The 27,059-nt window shown below is 38.4% G+C and overlaps 1 protein-coding gene and 1 long non-coding RNA gene across 5 annotated transcripts in view; one reads left to right on the forward strand and one right to left on the reverse strand.

The window, feature by feature from the left end:
• Positions 1 to 27,059, forward strand: part of PTPRN2 (protein tyrosine phosphatase receptor type N2) — a 648,013-nt gene that overhangs the window by 508,262 nt on the left and 112,692 nt on the right. The gene's annotated exons all lie outside the window — the stretch shown is intronic.
• LOC310894028 lies at positions 2,278 to 26,303 on the reverse strand. The gene is made up of 4 exons (XR_014579500.1): positions 20,803 to 26,303; positions 18,518 to 18,608; positions 17,723 to 17,801; positions 2,278 to 15,598 (listed from the first exon to the last, which is right to left on the reverse strand). It is a non-coding gene; the product is annotated as an uncharacterized lncRNA (long non-coding RNA).

Below are 27,059 nucleotides of genomic sequence, written 5' to 3' on the forward strand. Positions count from 1 at the left end.
AAGAATTTTATACAGCTTAGTTAAAATCATGCCATATTGTTGTCTACACTATAGATTTTCCAGTACTGTGAGGGACAGGGCAATTAAGATTGCTCACCTCTGTCAAAAGACTACTCCACTCCATTGTTAAAGACAGCATACTCCAGTAAAGCCCGCCATACTCCGAGTTGTTTTTTTTCTGTATCAATTCCTTCCACATTAATATTTTCAGTGTTCACTTGAATATTTCTGATGAGACAATGCACATATATTTCTTAGTGCTTCAAGACCTATGGTTCTGGTGCCATTATTAGTATTTTAGCACTGCATCACTTCTTTGATTTGTTACTTCTAAGATCTTCCACTGCATAATGCCAGGGAGCCTTACCCACTGGAGCTTGCGGCCTTTTCTTAGAAATGTTTTCTCAAGCACAGATTCTCTTTGTATATTAGTATTTCATGCTTTGGGGGTATAGGAGATGAATACTTCCATTTTTAAAAATCCTTGGTCTACGTCAGCATGCTTTCATACCAAATCAGTGTAGAAACCTGTATGATCAGACACATACAGTTTCTACAGAATGGAAAGGAAATTCCACAGGTGCATGGGAAGAGCAGGACTTCCAGTGCATTGTACCAGTGGGTAAATTCATGAGAGGCTGATGTAGTCTTTGTGCTTAGAGTTTAATACCAGGGCCCATGCAATGGGAAATGTTGAGAGAAAAGAATAGAGGATGTGATAGGAAGAGAATTCCTCTATTTCTATTTGCCTTGATACCTTTGGAATTGAGGTTAGATCTGGCAGACCCAGCTGATGGATGATTGTGCCTGAAGAAAAAAAAAAAAAAAAGAGAGAGAGAAGCAAACCATTTTATTACAAAGAAATACTTCCTCTCTGGTCTTAAGCTGCACTCAGTGCAACTGTCAGTCCTGGGAAAAAAAAAATCAGCTCCTGATCTAGAGCAATCTAGACTTCTCATTTCTAATTATGTATGTTCTAAGTACGCTGTATCTATACAGTTTAAAGCTAAGATGTATTTTAAATCTAAAAATAAAGATGAGGTCTTGAGTAGTCTCAGAAAAGAACAAGTTATTTCCAGGGCTCATTCAACTTTTATGATCACTTCCATGTAATAAATGAAAGTTCTCCTAAAAATACTGATGTACCATTACCTAATTAAACTATTCCATGCAGTACTACCTCAGAAGCCTGGATGCTTCTAGATTCAATCTCTAGTAAAATGTCCTTCCTACAGATAGGGCAGGAAGTTAGGAAAACACTTGATTTTAATAAGAACTGCACCTGAAATTATGCTGTTTCTCATGCTAATGCAGATCAGTCAGTATGGATGAAAATATAAAAGGTCAACTCGAAAAAAGAGGGAATTCATCTTCTTGCCAAAGGCCTTCATTTGCATCCCATTGAACCTATTTTGAAGATTTTTTTGTGGATCTAATGAACTCGTGTATGGACCTGTGTACAAGTTTGAATTTTAGCAATGTACCCAAAGGTGTCAGTGAAGGAACTGTGGAATAACGAGAACATCTTTCCTGGGGACAGAATTCAACTTTTCTGGAGGACTAGGCAGAGGAGAGAGACTGTGTCTAATTGTGTGGCATAAATCCCTATGCCCCGCTGCATTTTGGGTCAGGTTCCTCTGTGATCCTTTCGGCTGTTTGCAGAAAGGCCAAGTATGGGCCCAAATTCTCCCAGGACAGAAAATGAGCTACAACTTGATGAAAGGGTTTTCATCAAGTGAAAACCCTTGACTGGTTTCTGCTAAACTTTGCCCTCATAATCACAACCTGCAAGAACACTACTACAGTTATTTTAATTTTAATTTATATTTTGTTTATAAATAGTCAATGGAAGGCAAAGATTAATGCTCAAAACAGCATATTCTGGTTGATTGTTAGAAGTAACACTATTAAAAAGTGATAGTGCTCAAGCTATAAATGGATGCAATTTAATGGACAGTATTAACAGCAGAGCTGTTCAGTTGAAGCCAAGGCTAAAGGGACTCAGGTTTAATAACTTTCTAATTACATCTGTATAAGCTGGGTCACTTAGCAATAAACTGACAGATTTACATTTCCTTGTATAGTAGGTATTGCTCTGTGTATTAGCCCTACACTAGCATTGCAAATAGAAAACAATTGGGTTGCTTTTTAGTCTCCCCAAATGGTTTAAATTAATGGCAGTGCAGATCAACAAAACGCCTTCACGTGTGTGATTTTAACCTTCATTGATTTTCTTCGTTTCAGGGCAGCATGACATTGGCTAGAAAACCATGCTGATGTGATGATACCTGTAAAGCTGAGCAGAGAAAGGAGGTTTGCACGATGTTAAATTAGTTCCTGGTATTCAGGAGCACATGTTACAGAAAACTGAAGGCTCCGTTCTCCAAATTATAAGTGTTGGTATTATTCCTTAGGGCTAAGAAATTTAACATTATTCTGTTTATGCAATCTGGCATTGGGTTTGCACAAAGGTTTGAAATGTCCTGAGAAAATCTGATGCCCAGCTGAGATGCATCAGGCGAGTTTTCACATAGGGAAAGGTGGGAGTGGCTTTAAACAAACAGGCTGATGGAGATTTCTTCTGAACCTCTTCCACATCTCCAAAGATAGCACACTTTAAATTTTATTAATTGCTGTAGCGCCTGTTACCATGACAGCTAGGTGCTGCAATTACCTCACACCTTGGGGAATTTTATGCTTAGTGCAGCATTCGAAGTCTCCTTCCTTACATTTTGTTTTTATTTTGCTACTTTTTTTTTTTTACTTCAGGGGAAGTATTGTAGGAAGCATAGATGCACTGTGAAATAAAAAAGTATCTTTATAGTCCCAAGGCACCACAAGCCATATTTAACTGTGGCCTGAGGAAACAGTAAAATCTAATGATCAATGTGGGGATCAAATACAGTGGCTGTGGTTGATTTTTTTTTATTTTTTATTTTTTTTGCAACTGCCCAGGATGGCCAGGATGCACTGAGAAGAGCTCCTAGATAAAACGAACATGCTGCACTGCAAAATGACGTTGACAATGAGCTTTAGTGAGTGAGAGCCACAACACCCTCATCCAGAGGGATTAGCCTGAAGTCTAGCCGTGAGCTTCCGCGTAATCCTGGCATTCCAGCTTTGGGGAAAGGCCACAGAGCAAAAACTGCATTTAGGAAGGATGTCCTTTTCCATCGGGATGCCTTTGAACTGGAGATCTCATTGCTGTAAGCAGGCATGTGGAGTGTCAGAGCAGGGCAGAGGCCACATTGCTGTCAGTCCTGAGACAGAGGTGGAGGAGAAAGAAGGAAGGAGCAGGCTCACACACAGTACTTGAGAAAATACATCTGTTAATCCCTTCTTTAAGGTGTTAAGCAGGCTCAGCTGTCATGCAAGCCTTGTGCTGATGATCCACTACAGCATACTTTTTCTAGAAGTAGCTGATTTGAAGCTCACCTAAGGTACGATATTACTTTGAAGAGTATTTGAAAATTAATGCCCCCTGTGCAAACCTGAACCCTTTGGATTGAAACTATGGATAGTTATTTAGACATTTACACCCAACCAATAACAGTTCATGGATCAAGTTACCCACCTGATGTAGCAGCAGTGCCATTTTATTTGATTTTGTCAGCGTTTTCACATCATAAACCTCAATGCTGCAGTATATCTCAGCTGTTTCTAATCCCTGAGAGCTGAGACTTGGCATATAAATTGCTAACCTATATATTAATTTCAATAGCAGAAGATAAAGCTATGTCTAAGTTATGCAACAAATTATATTGATTTTTATTTTGGTTACAGAAACACTCGCTGCTAAACTCCAGTAAAATATGGCTTTCACCACAAGGAATGGCATGTTCATTATGTTTTACATGAACCGGTATCTTTTATATTTTTTAAAATATTTTTGAAATAGACATTATGTTTACACCAAATAAACTTTGGTTAATATTCTTTTTTTTGTATATCTTAACTCCCTAATATTAGAATGTCATCTGTGAACCAAATGTAGGTCCCTTGGCTTTGGTCTTGTCCTTAATTTATGTAAAGGTATGCTACAAGGTTTTTTTATTTAGGTTTGGTTTTAAGGTGTTTTTTGTTTTGTTTTGTTTTGTTTTTTCTTTTGAATAGTAAAGCCATATATTACAGTATTTGCTGACAAAAATGCACGTCTCACTGAGAGGTAGAAAGATTATTATTGTTCAAATGTCACAGCATTCAAATGTTGAAGAGATTTCAAACAGCATTAATAGAAATACGTTTATTTTAATCTTGTGTATTTACAGGAGAATGTTGGTTATGTTTTTGACCTTAATCCTATTGCTGGTACAAAGGTATTTACCTGTGTGCTGGGAGAAGAGGGAACTTGATTGATTCTGTCTTAAAAAAGGGGAAAAAAAATCCCTGGCAGCTAGAAAATAGCCTCCAGCAAACAGAAATGATGTACCTAGGATATGCAAAACATAAGTGCACTTCATTCTCTGTGTAATACTGCACTCACATGATAGCTTGACAAAATCAGATTTACTTCAGCTGCCTTCTAATGAATTTTGAACATTCTAAAGAGATAGTGCTATTGTAGCTGGAGTGAATAATGTTTGGCATACTAGTATATACCAGTCTAGAAGTCAATGAGTTTTCTCATAACTAGGGAGTTTTTACTGAGATGTTAATTCAAACTTCAAAATTGTGAGAGAAAGTCGTATTCTCTGCTGATGTAAATTAAGCTGGTGCTTTCTCCCTCTCCCTCAACCCCTACTGCCCAAACAGACTATGAGGAAATAGTGATGTTCAGCCAATAAAACACAAGCCATTTGGAGATGCGTTGTCCAGCGATTAGTGATCCTGAGCTCAGGGTGCTGTTTCTTAGCAAATTTTGAGAATGGATTAACCTTCTGTGCGCATCCCTTGCACTGCATGTACAACGAGACTGCTTCTTATGCTCATTCAAATAGTCAGGTATGTGTCATACAGATCTATCAGAGTTCCCTGAAAGAAATATGTGTTGCATTGCATGTGCTGTGAGCTGGGTGCATTTGGAATACACCAAACAGCAGTATCAGCACTGTATTATTGATCTGTCCATGTGCAATAATGCAAATGGGCCTCAAACACCTTTCTTGTGGATAGATCAACTCTACAGTGCATAATCCAGGGTTTCACTATTATAATAATTTGTAGCTCGATGTGTTTTAATGTACGTGATAATACTATCTAATACAGTATATAAAACAGAATAGACTGCCACACATTCAGTGACGTTTTCTGTAAGATTTCCAGGCAAAGCTTTGGTCAATATCACAGCTGTTTAAAAGTTGTCAACAATAAGACAAATTACCCTTTCTTCTGCACAAAAGACAGTAAACTTTGGAAAGTCAAAATACTTGGGAAACTTTGTTAGACAGTAGAGTGCAGTGTGGAGACTGCTTTTGAAATGACACTCATCTGTAGGTGAGTGTTGTCTACTATTTTGTGATCTGTTCTTCTGATGTAAATAGAAAATCCTTATGAATATTAATAGTAGATTCCTGTGAATTGTCTAAACAGGAAAGAACAGACAGTATTAAAACCAATTCATTTGACATGACTGGTTAAAAAGCCTTATACCATAGTAAATTGTCAGCACTATTCTTTATACCTCTGAACTAAGTTAATGCTTTCACAATTGCTATTCTTTTTATTATCTTTTGTGTAAATAGCTATATTTCCCAAGTTAACTTTTCTACTTAGCATTATATAAAATCACAGAAATGGTGATTGGAAAGGACATGAGCAGGTCTAGGCCAACTTCCAGCTCAAACTGCAGATATCGCCAGCATGCTTTCAAGTCAGTCATGGTATGGTCCTCCTGAGTCTTCAAAACCACAAAGAGTGGAGATTCCACAGCCTCTGTGGGCTTCTGTCTTCATCTAGTCACCACCTTCATCACCTCAGCTGCTGATCATTGTCCTCAGTATGTGGTCTAGCACTGCCACAAAGAGTTTGGCTCGTCCATCTTTGTAACTAACCCTTTCAACTCCCCTTCTCCCCCTGCACAATTAACTTAGAATATGTGCGTTTGCCTAATGTGCTTTCTGTTTGTGTGTTATTTCTAGCCTGTCCTGTTGCTGTGTATGCTTTACCCAAAACACTAAGGGTGAATTTTCTTTTAATACATCTTGTTCCCACAGTATCCTGTACTACATCTTTTCAAGTCCACTAGGGTAGGATAAATCTAAAAGCATCTGTATTATGAAAAGGTTCCTCTGTCTTCTGATGACTGATTTCAGCAGGTGGAGATAAAGATTTCAGTGGTAGCGAGGAGCGAAAAGTAGGACCAGGTTGTAAATGATCTGCAAGTTAGGAAGATAACCACAGTAAGATTTTGCTCATCTGTGTTGGCACAGAAACAGTCAAGAAAGATGAGGCTCAAAGGCTTTGTGCACTTATTTTTTTCCCCCACTTTCATTAACCTGGGATGTCCAGCAGGTGATAGCAATTTATGCAAATCCTTCTCTCTATAAGACATTTTACCTTTTGACAATAGGCAACCAAGCAGATGACACAGCTACAGACAAGAGGGTTTTGAAGACCCAATTTAAAATCTGAGCTAACATATTTTTTTCAAAAGCTTTTCTAAGGATAAGATAAGAGTGTAATCCCTTAGTTTGGTGCAAGTGTTTTAAGACTGTGTTTCCAAAATCCACTTTGAATTAGCCTTGAACTTTAAAGCTGTTTATGTCTACTGAACCAGAAGATACCATGTGATGCATATAATAGAAAGTATTGTACAGTTGCTCTTTTTCTCCTCCCCGTCTGACACTCATCTATAGTATTTGCCAAGAAAATCATCCAAAGGCAAAATGTCATAGCTTCAGAAAAAGAAAATGCTAGTCCCTTTGCAGCAAAGGACTTACTAAGCTTCCTTTTCCTTATACTTCTCTAGCCTTACAATTTGTTAGGAACTCATGCCACCAAATATGCTTAGGGTGAACTTGATGTTGTGTGTGAAATCATTTCCAATAGCATGTTGTATAAAATGTTTCTTGATACTTAAAAAGGCTTGGACAAAAGGTTTGCTGCATCTTTGTGAATCGGTACTTTGGGAATCTACATGCTGATGTAACTTCTGAGAGAAAGGTACATCAGGTGATGAGATGTTGGCTTGCTCTCATTTGTAATCATAAATTATTTCTGAAATTAGAGGAAGATGTTGGTCAAACTCTAGTGAATTCCTTTGCTCCTCCTGACATAAGCCTGCCTAGATCTGTTCTATCTTGCTTTCACCTGAAATAGGCATCTTTATCAACTTTTGCATACTTTCAGAATTTATCAATTCTTTTCAAGTGTGAAGTTATCATACTTTGGTCCTTGGAGTAGGTTACCAATTGTGACTTAGATTACTCCTTTATATGCAATGTGGATTTAATTAGGTGTATCCTGTTTTAGCCTTACCTCATCAGTGTGGTTACAATAATGGGGATGTGATACACAAGCACTCTTTGAAAATAACTTTCTCTATTTAGTGGTTAAAAATCTCATGATTATGCCAACTAGTTTATTTAACAAGCCTGAATGTGTTGGTAGGAAGCTTCTAAAGGACAAGGGATAATAGTCCTTTGCTTATGGCAGTAGCACGGTACTCACAAGGTTGATTCAAAGTGTTGCTCTGACTCAGGGAAGTCAGTTAAAGCTAATCCCACAGAAGGGCATAAGCCTCCCATTCTGACAGTTTTAGCACCTGCGCTTCTTAGTGTCCAATGCCTCAGAAGAATTCAGAGTCCAGGTTACCCATTCAGTGAGTAAGAGGGCTTACTGTACAACAGACCCTCCATAAATTTGGCTTGCTGATCAGGGAGCTGCTTAAGGGGGGCAAAAAAGGATTAAGCCACATATCTCTCAGGAAACAGAGAAAATCAGGAGATCTGGATGGGAATTAAAAACCTGAACTTTCTTCTACTAGTAGATTTTTACCCGTCAGACTATTTTCAAGGAAAAAGATAGCAGCAGCAGTTGGAGTCAACAGCCAATGCTTTATCTTCTGTCCTGTAGGTCACCAGTTTCCACTCATTCTCAATTTTCATGCTTTGAGAATTATACTGACATGCCCTATCTCCTGGAGATGTTTTAACTTACCAGAGCATTCTCAGACCTATTCTTTGAAGCTGTCCTATTCAAGTTGCATTGTACATGGAATAATTAAATATTTGTTGGGCTAGAAAGACATCATCATAGTTAGGATGCTCTCTTCAGTGAAGCATGGAGACCTTCTGCCTATGAAAGTCCATTTCATTTTAAGTATTTGTGAAAGCAGGGACCTACCAAACAGGCAGAGGGATTGCTGGTTTGCAGATTCCAGTAGATTTCATCATCCCCCTTCCCAGCACCGCTAGGATTAGACCAGACCCAATAGCAGCCCTTTACATGGTTATGAAAAGAGTGGTTCTCTTCTCTGATAACCTGACAGCTTATGGTTCTTTGAGACCTCTAGAGACAGGCAGCAGATAAAAAGAAATCTTTGAAAACCATATGTATACTCTAAATGACTAGAGAATAAGTTACGCAGAACTTAGATCTCTGATCTTCAAGGGGACACATGCCACCAGAGCTGTAGGCAACCACTGTAGAGCTTTCCTTCTTCTTCTTTACTTCTTTTATTCTCTTCTCAGACCAAGAGAATCAAACCTGTATGTGTCCATTGGTAAACAGGCATACAAATGCCTAGACCACTGTAAGGTAACTGGCAGTAGCGCCTTTGGCAGCTTTAATAGTGGGATTGCTCTTAGTATTTAGGTTGTTCCAAAGCCAATTTAATTTATTCTGTCATTAATAACAATGAAGGCCCTACCCTAGGTTGCACCAAATCCCTTTCAAAAGGTGCAAAGACCCTCACAGCAGAGTACAATGAACACACCTGCCATCTGCTTTCTACATCTGTAGGTGATGCTTATATTCAAGGGCTAGTACCTGTTACAGCTATTTTGGATTAAACTGCAGAGATGACCTAAATATGGTGTTTTAACAAAAGAGACATTTAAAGCAAATGGATAATCGACAAAGCTTTATTTACAGTGTGTCAGGCCATTATACTAATGTTTTAAATATCTTGCTTTTTGTCTCATTCATCTGTGCCTGAGTGGAAGAAAATCCATAACAAGTGTAGCTTCCTAATGAAAGTAATATGCGCAAGAAAAATCTTCTTAGCTTTAAAAGTAAATGTCACGTTCTATGTAAAAGTTAGTCTTTTGATACTGTTTGTGAGACCAACATCTTATTGAATTACCTTTGTGCTACTTTTCCACTCTCTAAACCCCACTCTTCAAAGCTTTATGGCTGCACATTGGTGTGTGAATAGGCTTATGGATGCTATGAACTCTTAACAAAAAAAAATCCATTATAATGATACTTTACTGTTTCAGGGATATTCACTGTATAACAATCCTAATGGTTCTGGTGAAGTAATAGGTATGGAAATACTGGGTAGGAAAGAGCCTCTCCCCACTTGAGTTTCTGTATGAAAGGTTCTGGCTCTAGTTATCAAGGATCTAACCACCTGCAGCACTTAAACTTGCATTTTATTTTTGTCCCCAGCAGTAGTCCCACTGCATTGAGTAGGACTGCGTGCATGATTAATGTGAACGAGGTCTAATTAGTGAATGAAGTACAGCCATCAGTGCTGCAGACAGAAGGCTATGCCCTGAGCCTGCCCTCCAGTGCCATTTTTAACTCCTGTACCCTTACCCATGCATCTGCACAAGCAGGAGCTTGGATCTGTCTGCATACATAATGTTGTTCTGAACAAATATTTCAATCCAGATGTAATCTACTTTCATATTTTGAGTCCTCTAGAGAATCAGACTAAAATTATTCTTTTTGATTCTAGACTATATCAGAAGTATTTTGGGAACACTTGGTGAATGCAGTGATCCCTTTTAAGGGGAAAAGTAGCAAGTGAATATTTATCTGTCCTAGTTTTGAAAGAACAGGAACATGTCCAGTGGCAGTTAAGGGCTCAGTTTCCCCGTCACGAAGCATAGCTGCTCTGTCCCTCTGAAGTCACTGGAGGAAGAATGAGGTGTGCCTCTACAAAATGTTTCATCCCACAGCCAGAACTGCCTTGTAGAGCAGACTTGCTTCTTTCTGTGGCCCCCATAGCCTACAGAAACTAATTACCCAGTTTAACTGGCCAAGGAAGGTGCCTCAGGTTGTATAATCCGAATCTTTAAGGTCTTTTGCTGCTAAGCTCCATTATGAATGCACACTGATGGCAATGGTTATCTGCAGTGTTTAGCAATGCATATTTTACAGAACAAAAAGCAGTTATTGATTTTGGGGGTCTTTTGTGTGTGTGAAGACAGCCAACACCTGATGTGTCAAAGATGGCTTTATTGCATTTCCTAATGTGGCAGGTTTATGATTGGCATTTAAGGTCTTAGGGAATGATGGAATGAATATGATAAAGGTATATTTTTTCTGTAAATGATGGTATTGTTTAAATAAAATAAATAAATAAACTTTTTTATCATCAAATCCCAAATCATCATGCAGGTATTAATTAACAGAAGTAGGGAAAGCACTGGAAGTAAACTGAAGATAATGGAAAAATAAACTGGATAATGGAAAAACTGAGAGGTAGGCAAGTTGGTGGGTGAAGTCAAATTGTACCAGTGCATGTGCACTGACTCCACAAATCATGTTGTTTGTGAAAATACTAGTGAATCTGCAGAGCACTGTGAGTTTTTGTGGGCGCCAAAAAGTCACAAAGTGAATATTCATGGTTTGCTGTTGACAGTGACTTTTTTTTCTAACATTCAAAAAATTTCATTCATTGATTCAGGATAAAGGAAATAATGCCATGTTAATTAGATGACAAACTAAATGACACAAATAGTGAATATGTAATAATTAAAAGAAACGGTTCGTATAATAGTTCAGATAAAAATTTTCAGATTGTGAATATTTGGCAAATATTTATGAATTATAAATGAACAGCTAGAAAATTAATTATTGACTTGTGAATTATTTACTAACCAGAACAGATGTTAAACTTGTGCATTATTTAATATGATGCATTTATTTCAGTGCTGAATATAATCTATGAAGATAATAGTGATATTATAACTGTACTACTTAAACAGGTTGATCGGTTGTAATTATTAGTCTTACTTAACAGGGGAGTCAACTATAAAACACAGGATGGGAGATTTTTGAAGGACCCAAAGGGTGGAGTTGCACAAATCTATTGAAAATTAATGAGACATGTTTCTGAATCCCTCCGGTGTTTATGAAAAATCTTTCATAGGGAGGTTAAATTGCATGCCCAGGAGATGTCAAGAGCTAGCAATAGAGCCTGGGAGTTCTGGCCTCAAAATAAATTTGCTACTGATTGTATGCAGCATTTCCTCTGTTTTGGGGTGGGTGGTTGGTTGGTTGGTTGATTGTTGTTATTTTTTCATATTACTAGAATGTGAGAATCTTGTTACATACCAGGCTTTCCTAGGTACAGCAAGCAGTCCATTCCTCTGGCCAGCCCGCATTAACAAATTCTTTATCCAGATATTCGTATATTTAGGTTTTGCCATATCTCTTTATTATTTCCTATCTCTTTATTTTTTCCTCTTTTACTGCAAGACTACATTGAAACAACAGGTTTTTCTTGTTGTTGCTGAATGAAACCATCTATCATTTAGCAAACACCTCATTAACTTGAGGATATGTTGTATCTTATATTTTATGGGTGGAGGTGAGATAGGTTGTCTGACTTCTCGTATCCACAGCATATTATAAGATACCAACAAGATCATGAAATTGCAGTGTTGGCACTATAGTGATATGAGTGAACTTTGAATCATTCTGAAGTTCAGTTATACTTTTTTAAATAAAAAAAAAAGTAAAATAAAATAAAAGTAAAAGTAAATAAAATAAAATAAAATAATAAAAGGATTCCTCTTTGTCCCTTGTCATTCTGTTCTTGGCATTTCTCACAAAGCCGCCTTTGTTTATTCCTGCTTTATGGCACTTGTTACAGGAATCTGTCTGAACATCTGTCTATCAGCTGTGATACTTAAATTAACTGCAAGGTGTCCATCTTGCTTATTTTTTAAGCCAGGATAAAAATACTTGGACATCTTGTTTAATTGTATTTTTTTCAGTGCCCAGTCTTATACTCAATTTCTTGTTAGCGGTATTGTGTCAAAGTTTTGCAGCAAGCTCAGAGATCTGACCCCATAGACAGTGAGTTCATGATTCTTGTTTGCTAGAAATCCACACAATCTAGAGGCAGGTCTCTTTTGGTGGTTCTAAAGGAGAGTCACATCTTGTTCAAGAAGAATGTGCCACTTGTGAATACCTATAACTTTTCAGCTTGGGCAACAGAGAAACAGATAGAAGATGGTTGTAATAGTACAAGAAAACCTGTGCGCACATTTTTTTTCTTCTAGTTTATATTCTGCTGTGTAGGGAAACAGATGTTTCAAGATTTGATGGTGAGGCTTTGCAATTTACACAGCAACTTTTGGCAAAAAACTTGAATGTATCTTATAAATTTTAATGAATTGAACTCTACAACAGCCTTGTGAGGGACAGAAGTCCTTCTGTGTCCATTTTACAAATAAGAAAACTCAGGAGCTGAGAAATGTAATGACTTGCAAAAGGTTATACCATGTGTCATGGACAGACATGGGAATCAAACTAGAAACTCTATGACCACTTACCACTTCACCGTCCCAGGTTCCAGAAAAGTATGGAAATCTGTAGAACAAAATACTTTCCTGTCATTGTTAGCTCTGGAGGTCTTTGTATGCTGCCCTGATGAGATCTGGCATCAGTCTGAAGATGGAGATCACCGTAATATCTGCCCCCCGAATTACTTTAGTTTGAAAAGGAGATTATTATTTCCAAAAATGCATTGTTTAATTTGGGGATGGGCACTTTGGAGGATTCAGAGCAAGCTGATAAGCCCTGCAAGTAACATTAGGAATTTGCTGTTATGGAAGTTTTCAGTTCTGCCCCTCACTTGGAGTAGGTGCACTAATACCAATCCCCACTGAGGATTTATTGTTCCACCTTGTGAGATGGTTTTATGTTGATGCTGATTTTTCTTGAGTGCGCAGGCCAAGAGAGGTTGAACAGGGCTCTCCATAAAGGTATCTTCACCTCTCCCCAGACAAGCATCTTAATTTCTCCTCCAAGTGGCCCCATCAGCTCATAATATCTGCAGTACCCCTCCCATCTGCCCAAATCCGCCCTAGCCATTCTAGCCTACCTACCATTAAAAGCCTACAATACCAACTGTGTTAAAAAAATCCTCCAGGCCTCCAATTTGTTGTTGTTGTTGTGCTGACAATCTTATTAGGCAAATGTAAGGAAATAAATAAAATGTTTTCATCTCTTATTTTAATCCTCTTTTACTTCAGTTGTTTAAAAAAAAATAATAATAATAAATCCTGCCTTTCCTTTAAAATCAAATTGAGTCCTATTCTTATTGAAATGAGATGCATAAATCATTCTGCCAGGACAAGTTGTTCAGATATGATCATTGCAAAAATAATAATAATAAGCTGGTACATAGAAATTAGTGTGAGAACACGTTTTCTACTAGAAGGGGCAAAAAGTGATCTGTAGCAAGAAAAAGTACTCTACTGGGATCCTTTTTAATAAAGAAAAGCAGCAAGCCACTGGAAAGGTGTTAGAGTCAAAGCACATCTTAGTCACGGAGTTTATAGCTGAATTCCAACAAAAGAGATGTTAAAGTATGCTTTGGTGTTCCTGTAAGTAAAAACTGCTGCACCACACATACTTTATTACCATTTAGAGTTTTGCTGACAAATAGATTCATATTAATATTTTAAATTAATGTATCAGTAAGAGTGCTTGATTTGCCTCAATGATAAATAATCCAGCAGTTCTGTAGATGATGAATACGTTCTCCCTGCTCTTAGACGCTTGAGAGCTGACACTCTAAGGGAAAATATGTAATGCCAGCAGCTAGTGTCCCTGAAATTGTGGCTAAATTCACTACAGGATTTAGGAGCCTGAAGTGAGAAGTGCCAACATCCAAAGTGGCAGTCCAGCTGCCCCCACTTCACTTTACTCCAGTTATTGCCTGTCATTATACACAAGGCACACGCTCTGAATCTGTGCGTTTGTAAGAGAGTATGAACTTTTATAATTCAGCTAGCTGCAATGTCCATGCTGGTTTGTATCATCCACACCAGATCTCTCTGTGAGTAAACCTGGCTGGCCTACTTTCCCCATGATGGCCATGCGATGTTCCTGAGACGAGGTGGTGAAAGTCTCTGGTGCCCAGGCACGGCCACTTCTGTGTGTCAGAGCTTGTCGATGTACTGAGGGCCACAAAAAATAAGATAAAATAAAATAAAATAAAATCAATTCTAGATCTGAGCATGGGCCGAGAGTTTCTTTTAGAGGCGTGAGGGATGGTGTGGAGGTGATCCTTTGCTTCTCTGCTCCAAGTGCCGTGTGTGCTGGGGAGAAGAAGCAGGCCCTGAGCTGTGGACCTGCCTTCTGACCTGCTGTCTCCCATGTTCAGTGCCACGTTTATCTCAGGTGTGTGAGTTCCTGGAAGCTGTGACCCTCCTCCCTCCAAGTACCATCACATCTACTTCCAGCAGTATTCTCTCTCTTCTGCAAAAAGGCATGGCTCAAATATATAAGAAGCCTTCCCTCAGCCAAATACTGCAAGGGAAAGGGGAAAGGAACAAGTGCCCAGCTCTGAGCACACCAGAGAGCAGACACTGCATTTCTCTAAACACCTGCAGCTAGCAGTGACCTGCTGATGCAGGGGAGCAACGGCAGCTGCTGTGTCAATGCTGTCAGTCCAGGCACGATTCCTCAGCGTGCAGCTGAGGAACATGGTCACTCAGCCTGTTTTCTCCATTCAGGTAGCTCACCCTTGAAAATGATGATCTGTAATTGTAGCCCTAAACCATACACTGTAACTGTGAAATAGTACAGTTGCCTGATTTCTTCTCCTGTAAAAAGGACTTGAATTTATTTCCTTTCCCAGTGACTGGAAAGCAATTTATGGCATGGTTGTTCTCTAGCTCTTGATAACAATGAGGTCCAGCTTTCTGGCCAAATGTAGAGTTTATTTTGTTTAACATCTATTTTGTTAAACATGTTAATGTGTTAACGAAATTGCAATCAAAAACATATTTTGTTAGTACTTGCACTCTTAAGAATGTCTCTTATCCCCCTTACCACATGTCAGCAACAAGGCTTACACAGCCAGGACTAAAGCCAAACTTTAGGATCTCTTCATGCAGTATTGTAGTGGGATGTAAAGCAACAGAACCTTCTTAATTTTAGATCCTTGGTCTTCTCCTTCTGTTGTTTTTTGTTTGTTTGTTTGTTTCTGTTTTTTTTGTTTTTGTTTTTTAGCAACAGGGAGCAAAAGTTAGAACTTGGTGGGAACCCCACAGAAAGGAAGCAAATAACAATCTTGAAGGTTTTGTTGTTGTTGTTGTTTTCGTTTGGTTTGTTTTTTGTTCTTTTTGTTTTGTTTTGCTTTCTTTCCTGATCATTAGCCTTCGGGAAGATGAATCACCTTTTATTATCCAAAGTGGCATGGAGAGATTGTTTCATAGATGGTATAAATGGTGAGATAGAATAGGCACTGCAGAGAGAAATCCAAAGTTGGTCAGATATTGGGAGATAAGGTATAGCTTGTTCCTAAGCTTATCCCCTGTATTGCTTCATCAGCTGAAGGAATGAAAGTGCTATCAAGGCACCTGGATAATCTGCTGTATTTTAGCCCCACCATGCATTTATTGCAGGCAACCTACTGCACAGGGGAACTTTCCTGTAAAATAGTTCCATTTCAGCTAGGAGTCTCACTGAAAAAAGTGCCAAATACAATGGCAAGGATGACAAGTAATTTGGGGCCTTCCTTTGTCTCTTATTTCCATGTGCATGAATGCTCGAGCTTGTGAAGAGCATGCTGGATTTATCATCCCACACGGATCAGACAGAAGGAGAGTTTGGTCATCTTTCTGAGACACTTCCCCTTTCAAGGGACCAGTCACCCAGCATCACCCTAATTACAAGTGAAAGGGGGCTCTCTAAAAAAACAAAGAAGCATGATGTTTTTAACGTGTCTTAATGCACCCATGCTGTATTCCTACCCTGAAGGAGTGCCCTTTCTATAGTGGCTGGAAGGAATCGATACACAGCCACTCTTCTGCCTCTTTCATTCAGGAGGGTGCTCAGGGACCTGCCTAAGCCAGCCCTGCAGTTGCTTTAGAAATGCAGAGTATCACAAAGCGATTCGAGTGGGCCAAGATCCAGCCCTCATCCAAGCACAAGAGAAACTGATGCAGAAAGATATCATTTTTCTTTGTCATACATATGATAGTCATGTTTCCAAACCCTGCAATTTCAAAATTGTTTAATTTTCATATAATGTTAATCATAGTTATTACGCTACTCTATGTTATGTCTAGGGGGGGAAATGAGTGGGAAATTTGTTCTGCATGAAACTAACAAATTGAGGTATACAGCAGTCACATGAGCTTGTGTCTACAGTAATTTACCCATTGACTGCATCTTAAATTTCATATTTATTCTATCATACTCTTAATTAAGCTCTAAGCAGTTTAAAGCTTTGAGGTGGACTACTGCTTTATTTCTATCTGTGGTGTATGGAAGTGTGATTCATCCATGTGAATAAAAATAGATGAGGACAGATCTTCCCTAGTGTAAACTGTCGCAGCTCCAGCAACTTGTGTTTTGGAGAGAAGACCAGAGAAGTGGCACAGAGAATTTTGTCAAGCTGTGTTACTCATGGCAAAGCTACAGGAAAACTCAGGGTTTCGGGGCTGAACCTCAGGCCTTTGTGTTGGTCCCTATTTGCATTTTTTCTCCTGTATAAAGGCAGATGAATAAAGAGGTGAACATGGAGAAACTCTCCCAAACAAAGAGAAGTTAATACCTCCTGCTGAAGAAACAAGGTGAGGAGGTCTGCTGAAGAAACCAGCACCTCCCTTTAGCAGGTCTCACACTTCACCTAAAAATAGTCCGTGCTCACATATGTGGTCAGCAGGGAGCTCTCTGTCAGGGTGATTTCAACACGTTAATCACCTAACTTTGATATCGAAATTCAAGATCTGGCTCTCACGAGGACCACGTGATTTTATGGCACTGAGTCCCTGAACCAGTAACTGTATTTTGCTGATCCAGACAAAGTTGAACACCTGTGTTTTAAAGCAAAGTAATCTATTTCTATGTGAAACTTCTTGTATAGCACTGAATATAAACATAATTACTAAAGATTTAAAATTGGCTTCCAACTGAAAACTTGCCAAGATATGCCTGTGTAACATATCTCAACCTTTCCTCGCTGGGAGCTGTACCCTTCTGCCTCTTGCGAGACGCCTATGGAGCAAAGCCTTGGATCTGTGCGGCTGAGGCACAATCTGGGCTAAATGTGGGAATGCAACTCTTCATGACAGCAGTGATGTGAAGTGCTAGTGAAAAAATGATACCTAAATATTGCCCAAATGTGGTCTTTCCTTTTAGAAATGGTAAAAATTAGATCAATATCAAAGATCACTCAGCTACAGCTGTACTGTGCATGGCCCTTCCTGGTTTGAGGAGGAAGAACGCTACAAATGCTTATCTTTCTGATTGGCAGAATATATAATCAAAGAAATATATAATCAAAATCTAAAACTTAATTTAAAATGTGTTGCCACTTCCAAAACATGTTTTTTTCTGTTGGTATCTTCAGCGTTACATATACCTTTCCTGATACCACACCTCTCCTTATCTGCACTCAATGTCAGATTCATTCCTTGGGTTTATTCTTCTTTGTCCATGTCCTACAGTTGAGGTGGGAACAAAAAAGACAATTCTGAGAGCAAAGAACAAAAGGTATATTGTAACTATAATAGTATGATGATTATGTAACTTAAAAATTAGCTTAAATTGTAATAAAATACTTCATTTCAGATTTCTCTTTAATGTGGGAAAAGGTTAAAGTACCTTTGAAAATTCAAATAGCTATTTGGACTGGATTATTGGAAGAAAAACAAATAATTTTGCTTGCCATTTTTTAAAGTGCCTGGCCTTCAGAGTTTACTTCTCTCTCTGAGCAAACAATAAATAGGAGGGAAAGTGGGGGAAACAGGAAAAAAAAAGGGGGGGGGGGGGAAGGAATAGGACAAAGAAGGAATGGGAAGACTACTACTACTAAAAATTCAGAAGCAAACTTCTGAAGAATTCTTGCATTAAGAAAATGAAAGAAATAAAACATTTCTATAAGAGCCTGCAGAACAAAAATTAGTTCAATTTTGTTGTTTTTTCTCATTTTCAGGTTGGCTCTACTACAAAGAAAATGAGAAAACTATCTTTATTATCATTAATCTGGTTCCATTCAGCCATGCTATTTATCTACAGCAGAGCCAGTAATGCAAAGGAAAGATACAATGCCTTATATTATTATCTTCTCTAAATATGCAAGAGTTTATGAATAAAATATTTATCAGCTTTCTTTGTGACCAATTCTGAATTTTCTTTACATTTGCATTATTATTACCTGTGGAGCACCTTACACTTTGGCACATTTTCTTCCACTTCCATATGATCAGTGTCTTATGTAGATGGACCTTCTTCTACTTCATCAAAATCTGTGAGAGTTTATAGTGATCCCACAATCGAAGGATGGAGTAGAAAATATGTAAGATTAATGTTATACTACAGATTGGCACAAAGAAATTGAAATTATCTGCTATAGGACAGAAAATGAGTATCATGGCCACGATTAGCTTAAATTAGGAAATTTTTCAATTTAAAAATTTCTTTTGAGACACCACATTGAAATTCTCTCTGTTTGTGGAGATTGTCTGCACTGTCTCGTTTCAGACATTTTTCTTTCCGTTCATCTTGTTGACTTCTGTGTACATATCTATTCGAAATTATTCTTTCTCTCTGACTAGCTTTTGCTGGTGTTTCTCATATTCTGTGCATTTTGTCATTCTTGATTTTTGTCCTCTCCTTCCTCAATCAGGTGTCTGAATGAGGGATGACAGTGTTCAAGTTTTCTCTAGGGATGCAAAATGGAACAAGATAAAATCAAAAGTTGGGTCATGTAATACATATTTACTGAGACAAAAGTGTCTCTATCTATAAAAGAGTGTGTATTTATGTATATATTTTTAAACTAATGACTCACTGGATATGTTGCAGTTTTTAATGGTGCATGAGTAATGCCTGAGAGTTCATATTTAAATGTGAGGGAAATCTTGACATTTTTAAAGGGAATTCTCTGGTATTGTTTCTATGGTAACTTTTCTAAAAAGACGATATTTGTTTCATTTGATTTTTAATTGCGATCAACAGTAGAGTAATTACTATACATAATGTAAATGAGAAGAAATTTTATTTGTTATGAGCCCCTTTGGACCACCAGGATGCCAAGGGACTGGCTGCTCCTCACTTAAGCCCTTAACTACGGGTCTAAAGGGCTTTCTGTGGTTCTTGGACTTGACTTGGGTGTTGGAAAGCAAGAAAACATGGTGAAAGGCACAGGCAGACAATGGGGAACATGGTTAGCAGGCATGGATATACAAGGACATGGGCATACAAGTGTCCCCAGCAATGCAGGGTCAAATATTTGGCTTAGTGAAATAAAAGACAGGTTAATCATTCTCATGACTTAACTTAGCTAAAGGAACATTATTAAACATAGTAAATTAAAGAGAATGACTTAGGAAAATTAAGACCCTAAAGAATGCCTTTGCCTGTCCTTTTCTCTACAGCATCTTCTCCATTTGCTCAAAGAGCCGAACTGCAGAATGCTTCTATTAACCATGTGGTTATAATATTAAAAACTTTCAGTAAATTTACATTTTAAGCCATGGAACACTTTAAGATTCAATTTCCTTTCTACCGTGAAGTCAAGCCCTAATGTGCTTTTGTCCCATAAGCAGTGCTAAGTAACATGAGAAGGTCTAAGCTTCAGTTGTGGCCCGTGTTTCCAGGGTCTGTGGTGCTTGGTGGAGACTTATGTTTTCATTCACAGAATGTTTGATCCAGGCACCAAACCTGCAGCTCTTTCCAGGGTGTGCTTAAAGTCCACCCTGAGATCTCCACAGGAGCACAGAGAAGTGGATCAAGGAGACTGGAAGGACATCCAGAGGAAGGTTTTCCATACGTACTCTTTCATTAATTCCTTTGAATTCTCACAGAAATGTAATACATAAAGCTTAGGAGCAGCTATGTTGGAGAATACGTAATTCATTGTGGAAACTAAATTCTGTATGTAGTTTGAGATCATGCAAGAACCCCTACATTTTCCTGAGCTCTGCATTTGAAAGGGTTGTAACATTAGTATCACTGAAAATTTAGAATTTTATATTGATTTAAGAGGAATCTTTGAGATCTGTTAGAAAGCTTTTTGAACAAAGTTATCACATATAGAATGGGTAACTAAAAGGAGGACTAGGGAAAGATGATCTTTTCTTTCAAAAGCCTGAGAAATCCATCACCCAGTGCATGTCGTTCCCAGTGAAGTCAGCTGGAGTTTCATCAACCACCCAGCTATAAGCCTACAGCAAGACCGTAAATGAGAAAATTTCTTATATTCCTGTCATACAACCTTATAGTAGTAAATAGGAGACCTACAGCTGATTCTATTTCAAATATTAAGTTTAAAAACAAAGTTTGTGCTCAGCCTTTAATTTCTTCAATTATTATTGTATATGCCTTATCTATTAGGGCAGGTATTGTGCAGGAAAGTGATAAACAGAAGATCTTTTCAGAAGCTCTGACTTTCCCTCTGTAATTAGCTTTGCATGAGAGGCTTGTCAGCGCATGTCTTACCAAGCTCTGGCATGATCCTTGTGTTCTTTGCCCTTTGGAAACTCCTGATGAAGTTATGGGAATCCAGTGACAGGCATGTGGACGTAGCTCTCAGTGCCTCTTCTAAAACCACTGTTTAAGGGTAAAAGCTCCTGGTAAATCAGCACTGTTGCCCTTCTTCCATTTAATACAAGAAGCCTTCAGTGCTAATCACTTCAAACACCAAGTGACTGAGTGTAGGTGAAAGCCTGGGGAGCACAGATGCATTTAGTTTACATTGACACGCCTGAATCAGTAAAGCAGTGACTCTAAAGTCTTACTGGTTTAAGTAGGATTTTAAAGCTATAGAACTTTGTTTTGAAATTAATAGAAAAAAATCTAATAAATGTGTATGTGTATGCCTCATTACATGCAAAATGCAAAACGCAAAACATAGGATAAGTACTTTTTTAACCATCTTCATGACTCCATATGTAATCTGAAGGCATATATTTAAAGCACATATTTTTTAAGTGACTGTGCGATGTATTTATTTTAGCGTGCTGCCACACGTGATTATTTATCTAGGTTTATAGTTTGTAGTTGCATAAACCGATGTAGTCATTTTTCCATTCCTATAGCCAGAAAGGGTGAAAATGTTTCAAAGCTCCTCAATGCTTGTGTGACTCAGAGAAGAAAAGGGCCTTTCTGAAAGTTATCCAGCCTGTCTCCCTTCCTACATGTGTCAGGATCTTTCTCTTTTTGGTAAGTTTTTGTACTTTCAGGAGCCTACTTATATGAAAAATGGCACAGAGCATGTGCCTGCTTGCTGTACTGCCCAAGGGCCAGTACACCAATTGAAATCAAGGGGCATTTTGTCATTTGCTTCAGCAGGAGGAGAAAAGAAAGAAAAAATAAAGGAAAAAAAAAAAAAAGAAAAAAAGTTGGAAATAAGCTGGCTTCCAAATTATGGAGCTGGGGGGTGTGGGGTGGGGAACGACATGATGACTTCATTAGAAGTAGTGCAAGTATATGAAGGATTTTACTGGGTCTCTGGCACCTTTGTCAAATTACCAGTTAAAGCCCAGGACCAGTATGACAGAAAGACCCTGTTAAAGGACCCTAAAACAATGGTAACACCAAGCAAAAATCTTAAATTCAGTGGAGTACCGACTGGTGCATAAACTAGAGTTGGTCTAACAATGCTCATTAAATCTGACAATCATTAAAACAACTTCATATACCAATTAAAATGCTGTCTGAATGCATTGTCATGAAAGGCATTGCTGTGTTTTCTACAAGTATGGTCTTTTTCTGCATGCAGAAAGGGAAGGTCAGTGCAAAAAGAAACTCAGTGGGAGTATATTAAACACATAAAAACTTCGAAAAACATCTGCTTTAGAACTTTAAACTATTTATAAGAGCATTTAATTATTTTAAATTTATAATGCAAACAATTTAAAACTAATAAAAATGTTCTAACATCAGATTCAGGCAGGTTGGAGGTGATTTTCGATCAATATAATGAAGAACAATTTTCTAACATAATCTGTGTTTGTCCTGAGGCCATCAGTATTAGAAGATAAGATAGAGCAATATTTGTGTCAAAGGCAGAAAAAAACACGTCTTGATTTCAGCTCTCATATGGATTTGCAGCACTGGCTACTATTCTGAAAATACTTTTTCTCATGTAAAAGGTGCTAGTTTGTTTTCATCTCAGGAAAGAGAAAATAAATATCCTTTTGACTACAATATTAAAATAGCACTTTAACAAAACTAATCTGCTTATGTTACAGCAGAAAAAACTGATACCTCACAGTTCTCTAAATTCTTGGCATGTACAGTGTTGATGAGTAAAGTTCAGCATTTCAATGACTGCCACGTTTAGTTACAACAAGATCCCTGTATAAAATCATGCATTTCTCGTAATGTTTTACCATTAAACAGGTTTTGAGTTGGCAATTTTATAGAAGCTTCTTAATCAGGCTTTCATAATGACAGTATTTAATCTCTCATGTTAAAACTTCAATTAATATTTTTATATTCTCTGAATATAAACCTAATCGTAATGCAATTAGGGTTTCAGTATTGCAAGCATTTTGGTGAAATATCGATTTACACAAAGCCTGACCCAAAAAACATTTACTATTATGTTCCAGTTGCTATTCTGATTAGTACTGTTGCTTTACAAAGAAGCTCTCAGACTAGGTTTGGCAGGATTGGGCCCTGAATTACAAAGGGACACAGACTGTTCTGAAATAGATAAAGGACATGTTTCAAAACACCTGCTGCAACTCCCCAGGTATTTTGAAACTTTTTCTCCAATATTTAGTTTTCCTTCAGCTGCTGCTGCTGTTCAAATATTTGAAGGATAGAATTATTACTGAATTATGTAGAATGACACTTCTTTTTTTGATGTAGCTACTAACAAGACCGCCTCCATCTTGTCCTGTGGTTTATCTTGAGAAAGAGGTTCACCTGCAAATCTAAAACATGCCAACTTTAATTTAATTTAAAATTCAAAATTCAGTTCATCTACTTGCTTTATGATGTTTTGTCTGTGGATCACTATCTGTAGCAGACAAATGGATCACAAGGATCTATTTTTTTCTTAACTTGGAAAAGTGTAATAAAAGAAAATCTTAGTCTGTTTAAAAATGTATATAAAGGAATCCGTTTTTTTTAATCACTGATTATCTCTACAAGCAATACCTTATTAGAGTGACACTTTTATAGGGTTGTATAAACCAGCTAAAGGTCTCAGCTGACCTTCTTAGAAAGCTGGACCTCATTTCACTAACAGAAACCCCAAAACATTTCTGCATCTCTTTTCTGTTTAAAAATAAAAGTCAAAAGGGCCAGTGTAAATAGAGAAATGATCAATAGAAAAATTTACATTCAAGTTTGTTTGATTTGATGAAGCATAGAACTATTTTATTTATTGAAACTGTATTAATGTAATTAAAATAAATGGAAAATGCACTCTTTATGTAATTAATATTTTAAGCTGTCTCTGAAGAATAGTATGCAGCTTAAATTTAGTTGATCATTTTAAAAATGCAAGACATTAATTAGATTCAAATCTTAGCCAGAATGAAATCATTTTCTTAATAAAGCTAAGAGCTCTAGAATTTGCTTGGAAGTAGAAAGTGTCTGGTGTTGATCTTCATAGATGAGCATGAGAAGATAAGACAGAAAACTCAGTGAAGTTTAGAGGTTAGAATACTACTAAGTCCATTTTCAAATTGTGGTCCTAGATAGTGGTTTTGTTTATAAGAAAGGTGTGGTGTTTCCTTGGCACAGGAGCTCTCTCTCTTCCTTAATACATGTGTTCCCAAAGTTAAGGTAATTTAAAAGTGGTATAGAGGAAGTGAATATTTGGAAAATATTTTTCTTCATAACAGTGAAGGAAATTCAACTTCGATTTGAAGATCCTCATGGACAGAAAAACCTGTGGAAAATCCTCTGCAATATTCTTGGATTTGTATTTAAATAGCAAGGCTGCAAGGGACGTTAGATAAAAATTTTCAACAAGAAAATAACAAAACAACAAATCTGATTAAATAGCATTTTAGCTTTATCATACATCCTTTACAAGTGAAAATCTGTTTCATGCTGTACATTGTGTATGCATTTGCAGAAAGAAATAAAAGAAAATAAAGAATTGCAGGCAGATTTCTGAGAAAAATTAGTGAGAAATCAAGGCAAAAAGGTCAGAGTGGTTTTTAGTATCCAATTATGAAGGACAGATTTTTAGGAAGTCCAAACAGACATTGCTGGTTCTCAGACAAGGGGTTTGTTCTGTTCGAAGTGGAATTATGTTGCCAAATCATTCCCATTCAAATAGTAAGAGCTAGAAAAAAAATGAGTTTAGGCGTAGTTCAAATGCAGCTCTTTATTTTGGATGAATATTGCTGTGAATCTTCAAAATACCAGTAATTTAGATGTGCTGAAAACAGACAAAGTGTCTCAACGTCGTTTTTAGTTTTGATTTCAAGTATTTTCCAAAGGGGAAAAAAAAAAAAAAAAAGGCATGAAAATTTCTAGAAATTTTTTACTGAAACAGTGATGATATCAAGGTTTTTGTTTTCCCATTTACAAATGCATTAAATCATATGAAAAGATGTACTTAGATTGCCTAAATGTATGTTATTCAATGGAAAATGAGTTATCAAGTACCAGTAAGATGATTCACAAATGAGGGCTGTGAGTAGCAATTCTATGAGGACTTTAAAAACATTTTAGAAGTTTTAAATTAGTAAAATATTCAAAATTATTTCTAACTGGCAACACATCCTAGTGAATGAATAGCACATTAACTAATCTGTTAAAATAATTTCTTCCCTGTGATTTAACTCTCAAATATATTTGCCATCCTTTCAAATGTTGTATTTAGCAAGTGATGACAGTAATGAAAAGTACATGAAAATGAAAAGTATTTTAAATTTCATTTGAAATTCCTCAAAATTTCACTGCTTAAAAAAAAAAATAGTGCATTTTAAGTAGTATTTTGCTGTCTCTTGAGTCTTTTGGCCAGCCTATTTCCTGTGCAAGCAGTTTGTCCCCAGACAGTTCTGAGAAGATGCAATATTTGCCCAGGAAATGATAATTGCAATATTTGTAAATAAGAAATAAAAACTACAAAGCTAATGGAAGTATTTATCAGTTTTAGACAGTTCATTAAAAGGATCAATATGCAAACACACGTGTCCTTTTAATGAAATGTCTTGGCAGGTTCATTTGTCTTTCAACTTAAGTAATACAGGTTAGTAAGCAAATTATGTATGCTGCATCTCTTCCCGGGGCAGGATGATGTTGGAAGAAGAGGAGTGCTATCAGGCTGACAGACTGACAAAGTAATAAGTTGGTACCGTGCACTGAAAATGGAGGTGATTAAATGTTTGGAGAAGCCAAGTTTGCATTAATCTGAGGGAAGGCTGAAGGATTTTTGTGAGCAGAAGCTGGGTAGGAATGCCAGGAGTACCTGTTCTCCCCCAAACCTTGTTGTCAAAACTCGTGTTTTGCTGATGTGAACAGAATCAGCCTAAATCTGAAACGGGAAGGGTCCGAGCGCGGTTCTCAGGGGTGAGCCTATGGCACAACAACTCTACACTCTTGGAGTGTGGTAGAACAACCCCATAAAGCCGATGGTGATGCCATTTTCCGTGCTGCCCTGTAGATTTAAGTGTCACTCCGGGGCAGGGGGGATGCTTTGGGGCTGCCTCACCGTGGCTTTCAGGACAGGCCCCTTGCCCTCACAGGGGCGCTGGGGGGAGGATCACTGGTGGGAAGGGGTAAAAAATGGAAAAGAGAGAAAAGCTACGCACAGGGCTGCTGCAGTGTCACTGGGGAAGCTGCAAAAAGGCCGCTGAGAAGGCACAAAGCCCTCCCGGCCATGCCCCGATGGGAAGTGGGGACCTCGGGGCGGGGGGTGGCAGCTCCCCCCCCAAATCCATCGGTGATTTGGGGCTCTCTCAGCTCAGGATGGTTTTGCCTGGGTGAGGAGTGCAGGGGCTGCTGACCCCCGATCCGGGTGTTTGGGGGGAAAAAGGGAAGGGGAAGGGGAAGGGGAAGGGGAAGGGGAAGGGGAAGGGGAAGGGGAAGGGGAAGGGGAAGGGGAAGGGGAACCCCCACCCGCGGATAGCGGAGGGCCGGCTGTGCCCTGCCTGCCACCTCCAGCTGTCGTGGCAAGGGGAAACAATGGGGAGAGGGAAGCAGGAGGGGGTTCACGGGACGGGGAGGGACCCTCCCAAGGACTTGTCCCCTGCACCCAGCAGCCCCCAACTCCTTCTCCCTCGTCCCGCTCCCGCAGCCGGGGATGCTTCGGGGGCGCCCCCGCAGCGTGTTTGGAGGCGTCGTGCTACAACCTGGGGGGGACGGGAAGAACCGGAGTGTGTGTGTGGGGGGGTCGGTTTCCTTCTGGGGGTGGTGCTGCCCTGGCACCTGCGCGGAAAGCGCCGTGAGCGCGGCCCCGCGTGTGCAGCGCCGGGCACAGCGCGGCCCCGCTCGGCCGGTCCCTGCCGCGATTTCTCCCCGCTCCTTCTGCGGGCTCTTTGGGGAACCAGGGCGGGAGGGGGGAAAAGTTTGCACCTCCTTTGCTCGCTACTGTGATTTTTTTAATTATTTTATTTATTATTTTTTTTTAATGGAGGAAGGTCTTTGCAGGAAGAAACGTTGCGAGATTTTTTTTTTTTGCTGTATTGTCATGCAAATGATCTTTGGGTTTTCCTTGCTGTCCTGCTTTGATTCTTCGATTTTATTTATTTATTTATTTATTTATTTATTTATTTATTGGCTCC

Source organism: Anser anser (genome assembly GCF_964211835.1).
Source record: "Anser anser genome assembly, chromosome: 2".
NCBI classification, from domain to species: domain Eukaryota; kingdom Metazoa; phylum Chordata; class Aves; order Anseriformes; family Anatidae; genus Anser; species Anser anser.